The sequence below is a fragment of the Crocodylus porosus genome, unplaced genomic scaffold, assembly GCF_001723895.1.
Source record: "Crocodylus porosus isolate Cpor-Errol unplaced genomic scaffold, CroPor_comp1, whole genome shotgun sequence".
Classification (NCBI taxonomy): Eukaryota; Metazoa; Chordata; order Crocodylia; family Crocodylidae; genus Crocodylus; species Crocodylus porosus.
In genome coordinates this window covers 201,021,071-201,029,690 of record NW_017728886.1, presented here as the reverse complement: position 1 = coordinate 201,029,690, position 8,620 = coordinate 201,021,071, and positions in this window count along the sequence as shown.

Genomic DNA, 8,620 nt, shown 5'->3' with positions numbered 1-8,620 from the left:
TAAGGTCTTGTTTTTGAAACAACCTGGGAGAAGTGCTAGAGCACATACTTGCAGATCCTGCAGATCCCTGTTGGTACGCTTTTTCATAAAACCAGAGTAAAGTAGTTCTGGGAGGGAGGTCAGGAGGTCATCCAGACCAACCTGCTACACAAGGTGAGTGTAACAGGAAACTCTTGCCTTGCTACTGGAAAGTGTCATGGCCCCTTTAAGGGCAGTGTTTTTGTAGCACAGGCACAGGCAGTCAGCAGAGCCAGGGTTAAGGGACAGCTGTGGTCAAGTCAGCTGACAGGAGTCACATGACCAGAAGGGGGCAGGGTTTTAGGAGTATATAAGCCAAAGCCAGAGCAGGGGTTAGATCTGGGAAGCAGCAGAGTGAGGAAGCCTTGCTGTGAGATGGCTGCTACTGATGACCAAGGATCCTGGTTTTCTCAGATTAAAAAAATCCCCAATTTCAGGTTAAAAAAACTAACCCACACTCCACATTTTTCTATGATCAAAATGAAACACCACTATATGTTTATATATCTATGTATTAGTGACATTTCATTTTAATCATGGAAGAATGTGGATTTTGGGTTACTTTTTATAACCTGAAAATTAGGGATTTTTTTTTAAATCAGAGAAAATCAGGATCTCTGCTGATGAGTGCCTGGCAGGGAGCTTTGGGAAAGTAATCCAAAGGCCTGATTCAAGGCCTGGAAGATGTATGGTAGGAAGCCAGTGGGTTGGGTGTTTGTGTTGCTGCCAGAAGGCTTAAATTTGTGTTCAGATTTTAACCAGTGGTTTGGATCTGGGAGTAGCAGGGGTGATACAGAGTTCCCAATAGTGTCCAAGGGCATAAGAGTATCCTAAGCCCACTTAGAGCTGAGGGGACCCAGGACATGGTATGGGCTTGAGCCGTATAGGTTGGCAGCCTAGGAAAGGACTGCAGTTGAGCACAACTCAAGCCAGATAGGGTCAGGGGTCCAGACAGAGCAGAAGCAGGCCCATTGCCCAGATTAAGGCTGAGATGGGGCCAGGGGGCCCAGAACTAATGTAATAATAAGAGCTAGTTTCTAGAAGCCAGGTCCAGGACAGCAGGCCCAGGCTAGAAGGCCCAGCTAGAGAAAAGTGGTGGAGCCTGGAGAAGGCTGAGGCACACACAAGGGGATGATGGTGTAATGACATCTGTGAGGCATAGATGTGGTGTAAGGGTCGGTCAGAATCATATAATAAGACCTTAAGGCAAGCAAAGATAAGATCAGTCCTATGCTAAAAATGGAACAGTGCTTCCCCAGTCTGTTTTTGTGCGGGCAATTGTTCCATCTTTAGTGCAAGACTGAGCTTATCCTTGTTGAATTTCATGGGATTGATTCTGGGGCACTTCTCCAGTTTATCAAGGTCATTTTGAATTCCAGCCCTATCCTCCAGAGTGTTTTTGGTTAAAAAGAGTATTTGGTTAAAGAGAATACTTTGATCGGTGTTGTGCATATATGTAAATACAAGGACAGCACCCCAAAACCAGAGGTCTTTCTATATTGAAAAACCACTTGCCTCAGGAAAATAATTATTGTGGCAGTTCCCCCCCCCCCAATTATAGAAGAAGAAGCCTGAATTCAATAGCAGTACGAGCAGCATGGGGAAAATGACTGGTGTTCATTCTTCTGGCAAGAAGGCTAAGATCTGCATTTTAATGAACATTCCTTTCTGTCATTATTCTGAGAATTTTGTCTCTCTGTGCTAACCAACTAATAAACAGACCACAGGGTCATAACAGTACATTATTATTTTAATGATCATTGTTGTATGTATTACAGCAACAGTTGGAGAACCAAATTAAGATCAAAGTCCTAGTGTACCAAGAGATAATAAAAGAGAATCTTTACTCTGAATATAATTTCTTATAAAAAGACAAACAAATAAGTGTTCTAAGAAATTGAGGTAAAGAGAGAAGTAAAGTGACTTACCTGAGGAAAGATTGGAGTGACGTTGTAGCCATGATGGTTCAGGATTTATGAGAAGGGCAAGGATTATTGAACCAACTATATGGTTGGTAGAGACAGTTTTTTGAATGCTATATATTCTTCATCAGATCTCATCTGACCTGAGCAGACCTGGTAAAAAATGCTTTGCATTTGAAAGCTTGTCTAAATTTATCCCAACCACACAGTTGGTCTAATAAAGATATCACTCACAAAAAAATTCTTTCCTAATGAAAAGAACTTGCATAAACTGAATCCTAATCTATTACCCTACCTAATGCAACCTGATGCTTTTTATCTAATAGAAGGCTCTAGAATCACTTGGAAAACCTGTAAAAAATGCAAAAAATTGCTTTATTTTGTAGCTTCCCATGTGAAACACCATATAGAAATTTCCAGTTAGGGTTTTCTAAAGGAAAAAATAAAGTAATAAAATAACTGCTTGGATTTTGTCACGTGTATACATATTAGTTTTTATGGTTAATGTGAAGGATTTAAAATTATTTGTTTTGTTTAAGTTCTGTTGATTTAGTTTTTCTCTGGTTGTGTGGATGTTTCCATTCATTACCAATTAAATTTAAAGTTTCCAAATTAAGATATAGGGGATATATTTTAGAAGACCAATTTGAAGCTGAATGCTTTAAACACACACACACACACACACACACACAATTTACTTGAGTATAAAACAAGGTTTCCCTCACAGCACAGGAGGAAAAGCTAGTTGTCTTATATTCACTGCACATTCGTCTTACACTCATCTTACATACATTAAAATGCTGCCAAAAGCAGTATATGCTCAACAATGGATACTATGAAGTTCATTAAGTGCAGCCAATGTTGTGCATGACTACAAAACACACAGCCCATATAGGGAAATATCTGGATGGAAACCTTTTTTTGGTGGCACTTGCAGACCCAGCCCTGACCCCTTGGTGCCAAAAATGCTAAATCTGATCTTAACCTAAAAGGCCAAGATGCTCATGGGAACCTACCACAAGTTAGGTTAATGAAGCTCAATTGAATAAGAGATATGTTCATTACCATTGCACATAGCCCCCTCTTCAGTGCTGACTCTTTCAAATCATGGTGAACCACTACTTTGAATATATTCCAACTGTCTCTTCACTTCCACAGCTGAGCTGTGCTTTTCCTTCCCATTTCCAATTATTCCTGTTTTTTCACCAGCCTTAAATGCCTGGCAAACATCATCAAATGGGGCCTCAAACAATTCACTCAGAGTCCGTCTGTGCCCCACCCCCCGTTCAACCTGTTGCACATGATTAGTATGGTCCCATCCTTCATGTGGTAGAGCCAGACCACCTGGGCATCATCTGCATATAAGGATGTAGGATCCCAGGTCGCCTGACAAGAACACTTGATTTCAGTCATGAAAGGGGGGGTGCTAATTAGCACATGGATACTTTTTGGGGGGTATCTAAAGCACACATACACACACACATATAGTGAACAGTGCTGATTGATCTATGGGGTCACTGTGGTTTGAAATGCTGTTGATTGTGCTGGGGCCAAGCCCAATGACTTGTAGGGTAAATCATGAGCCTTTTGGTTTTGGACTAATATCATGTATAGTGGGTCTAACTACACATGGACTTAATGTGCACAGATAAACACTGGAGCTTATTGTTCTGGAGGTTTTTTTCCATTTGAATATGCACCTGAGAGCATGGGCGACTGGTGCCTCCTGAGTCAGGGGGCACTTGCCCCCCGTGACTGGACAGTCAACAACTGTCCCCCCGCGACTGATCCCTCAGGCTAGGCAATTCTGCTGACGGGGGGGGAGATCCCTCCACAGCGGCCGATACTGCCAACCCACAACTGGCAGTGGTATCCTTCTAGGCATACTGCTGGGACTTCCAGTTCAGCAGGATTGGCCACCACAGGGGAACCACTTCTCATGGTGCACTCCCTGGCCAGCACTTTCAGAGGGTACACCAGCACTTTCACCTGCTCCCCCTGCCCAGGAACACCAGCTGACGGGGATGCACTAATGCTTTCAGGGGATGCACATGCACCCCCATGTACCCCCTACATGTTGCCACTGCCTAAAAGCAAAAAACTCTTGAGCAATTCATTCCAGAGTTTATTCATATGCAGCATATGGAGCCTCATAGGAGCAGATCATGCTGGAAGGGTACCCAGGAGGCCAGGCTCCATGTGCTGCAGAGAGTTTGGCTGGGCAGGAGGGTGCTTCAGTATGGGGGCTGCCTGCTGCATAGCCCTGCACTGAAGCACCCTTGTGCTCCAACCAGCCCTTTCACTATCTACACATGCATTTAAGCACAATAATTTACTGGGCTCTTGGATAGTACTTGTGTCTGATGGGACTATCTGACAGCAAAGTAAATTTCACTGCTTTGTGTGTGTGTGTCTGTCTACACTGACTTAATTGCCATGCACATATAGATGGTAATGCTTTACTGCACATGTGTAGATGTGCCCAGTTTTTACTTATATAAGTAAGTACAAAAATGGTACTTGAAAGTGTGTTTATGGAATATTTTTGCTAAAACTTTCAGCAGTTTCAAAAAATGTAAAATGCATCAATTCTCAATGAACTAAGTTTATGGGCATCTGTAGTAATTTGCATGTATGGTAAATTATGTTTATTTCAAGGCCAATATTTTCAAATTTGCTCCTCACTTTTATGTACACAGGGAAGGCAGGGTCTGATTGTAAGGGGTGGGGGGAGGGCTGCAGGGTGTAATGGGGGCTATCTGACTCCCCAAATTTATTTTCTCTGCTGTATCAGTGGGGGGGGGACAAATTCCAAGCAAACATCCAATAATTAGTTTCTACACCTGGGAAATTATAACAAACGTATACATTTTCCATATATACAATCTAATTATTGGGGTAGTCTTATATTCAGGGTAATCTTAGATTCAAGTAAATACAGTATATAATGGCAGGAATTTGATGGCTCTTAAGAGACAAGATGTTCAGGATTTGGCAAAGATAAATAATAAGCCAGTGAGAAAAGTGGGCCCAAAGCATCCACTGTTAGGAGAATCGACTTGCTCTGAAATGTGTATTCAGAGCCTGAATACTAGATTATACTTTATGCAACTGCATTGGCAGATGGGACACCAGGGAAACTTCTTTATTGGGAGGAGAGTCTATAATTAGTTTTCCTATTTCTTTCATTCTGATTATGATCCTGAACTTATTATACTGCCTTTTTTATTAAATGTTAAGTGCCTGGGCTGACTATTATAGAAATAATCCAAACCTCTCATGGACCAGAAGGTGCTGTGGTTTATACAGGTGATGATGACATCACCTCTGCTTGCTTTAGTTTCCTTTTTAACTCATGTAAAAAGGAACAACTGATTCTTATTCTGCTTTGTGTCCCTCTCTTGTCCCATTTGCTTCTTTTTTTTGTATTTTCCCTCCATATCTGCTGTTCAACTTTCATTTGCATTCTGCATATTCCTTCACTATAGCTCTATTGCTTTCAGATTTGTATCTGCCTCCTCTGATACTCTCTACTAATTACTCAATGTAATACCTACTGGCCTAACTATCACTTCAGTACAATACCTTATAAAAACAAAGGTGCTTGGTTTTGACAGCTGTTAGTGTACAAGTGCTACTTCTACCCCCAGAGTTCTTATATTCCGGGTAATGTGGGGCACCTGCAAGACATGCTAGGAAATTTGGTCATCACACCAGATGGCAAATCTAACCTATTTAACAACTTCTTTGCCTCCATTTTCGTGAGCAGGAACTGGAACAGCCACCCCTCCCCGGGGAGGAGCACCTAGGCCAAGGGTTAGTGAGGAACTAGTTAGGGAACTTCTGGAGGGACTGGATATATTCAAATCAGCTGGTCCAGATGATCTCCACCTCAGAGTACTGAGGGAATTAGCTGAGTTCATTGTGGGACCCCTGGCACAGCTTTACGAGCACTCGTGGTGCTCTGGTGTGGTACCAGAGGACTGGAAGAGGGCCAATGTAGCTCCCATCTTCAAAAAGGGAAGGAAGGAGGACCCGGGAAACTATAGGCCAGTTAGTCTTACCTCAATCCTGAGTAAGCTTTTTAAGAGAATTATTCTGGCACATGTCCACGAGGGGCCAGCAGGGGAGATTATGCTCAGGGGCAACCAACACGGGTTCATTAGAGACAGGTCCTGTCTGACCAACCTGGTGGCCTACTATGACCAGGTCACCAAATCCTTATATGTTGGGGTAGCAGTGGACATAGTCTTCCTGGACTTTCAGAAGGCCTTCGACACTGTCTCTCACCCCATAGTCATTAAGAAACTGGGGGACTAAGTCAAATGGGTTGCCAACTGGCTGGATGGCCTCACCCAGAGAGTGGTAGTGGATGGGTCATTTTCAACCTTGAGGGATGTGGGCAGTGGGGTTCCGCAGGGCTCAGTCCTCGGGCCTGCACTGTTGAACATCTTTATCAGTGACTTGGACGAGGGGGTAAGAAGCACCCTGTTCAAATTTGCTGATGACACTAAGATGTGGGGGGATATGGGCATGCTAGGAGGAAGGAATAGGCTACAATCAGACCTAGACAGGTTACAGGGGTGAGCGGATGAGAATAGGATGGGATTCAACACTGACAAGTGCAAGGTGGTGTACCAGGGGAGGAAGAACCAGCAGCATACCTTCAGGCTGGTGAACTCCCTTGTCATCAGTACAGAGGCAGAAAAGGATCTTGGAGTCATCATTGATGCCAAGATGAACATGGGCCGGCAATGTGGGGATGCAGTCAGGAAGGCCAACCACACCTTGTCATGCATCCACAGATGCATCTCAAGCAGGTCCAGGGAGGTGATACTCCCTCTCTACGCAGCACTGGTCAGGCTGCAGTTGGAGTACTGCGTCCAGTTCTGGGCACTGCACTTCAGGAAGGATGTGGATAGAATGGAGAGGGTCCAGAGGAGGGCCACTTGCATGATCAGGGGGCAGCAGGGCAGGCCCTATGAGGAGAGGCTAAGGGACCTGAACCTGTTCAGCCTCCTCAAGAGAAGGCTGAGGGGGGATCTAGTGGCCTGTTACAAACTAGTCAGAGGGGACCAGCAGGCATTGGGGCAGTTCCTGTTCCCCCGAGCACTACCAGGAGTGACTAGAAATAATGGTCAAAAGCTGGCAGAGGGTAGATTCAGACTAGACATCAAAAGGCACTACTTCACTGTCAGGGCGGCTAGGATCTGGAACCAACTTCCATGAGAAGTGGTGCTGGCTCCTACCCTGGGGGTCTTTAAGAGGAGGCTAGATGAATACCTTGCTGGGTTCATTTGACCCCAGTACTCTTTCCTGCCATGCCAGGGGGTCAGACTTGATGATCTGCTCAGGTCCCTTCTGATCCTACAAACTATGAAACTATGAAACTATTTAGGATATTAATGTCCCTCGGGGGTTGCTCAGTTTGCATCCATTTTATAAAGGATTTCAGTGTCTTCCCATTAAGTTGTTACAGTCAGTGACTCAAATTCGGCTGTCAAAAATTATGTAAATTAAATCAGACTCTGACATAACATTTTTTAAAGATGATTATTATTTGTATTATTGTAGTTTCTAAAAGCCCCAGGCATTGACGAACACCCAGTCAAGCAGAATGATTTACAAACATAGAACAAAATGATGGTCCCTTCTTGAAAGAACTTGTATTAAAATACCTTTGTTTTATGCCTTATATGTGTTGCAAAGTCAGTTGATTTCACTTTAGTCTCACCTGTGCTTTAAGCTTACCTCCTAGAACAGCTAACTGAGAGCCAGGCATGCTAGGAAATGTAAGGAGATCTGAATGGTATGTGAGGGAGTTTGTGGAAGGGATTGTATTCTGGGAGCTTGGACTCTGCTTGGTAAGGAGAAAGCTGGTAATAGTTCCTTAACCTTCTGATAGGACACCAAATTTCTGCAAAAGCTTCCTGTAGTGAATAAGTATGGGTAAGGTGTGACACTACAGAAGAGTCAGGGAAAAGCAGCCCATGTAGGAAGCAATCCTTCATGCTGTTCTTCTTCTTTGGCAATTCCTTGCAGTTGAGAATGATTGTCTTATCTTGGGTCTGAAGATGGATGACAAGGCTGATCTGGGATCAACAGACTTTGTTGCGACTTGGGCACGTGTTTCCATGCTGGATGGATGGCTCCAGATTCTTGATTCAGTCTGAGATGCACTGTTTCTGCTGCTCCTGCTTTTTCATCTCCTGTTTTCATCGTAAAGTTTCAAAGTACTGAGATCCTTGCATCAGACTCTTCCTCCATTTGGGGCAGCCCTGCATGACAGTCTCCCACAAGGTGATGCTGATGTTGCATTTTTCAAGTTGGCCTTGAGGAAATTCTTTAAAAGCTTTCTCTGCCCTCCTTTTGAGCATGCACCTTGACTGAGCGGAGAGAATAAAACTTGCTTTGGGAGTCTGGAGTTAGACATCTGGATAATGTGACTGGCCCAGTAAAGTTTATGCTGGATGAACATTGCTTTGATGCTTATAGTGTTTGCTTGTGAGAGGACACTAATGTTGGTGTTTCTATCTTCCCACTGAATTCAAAGGATCTTCTGCAACATTGGTGGTACTTGTCCAGTGACTTGAGGTGTCTCCTGTACATTATCCACATCTCAGCTCCATACAGTAAGGTGGAGATCACAAGTGCTTTATAAACCATGAGCTTGGTTTTGG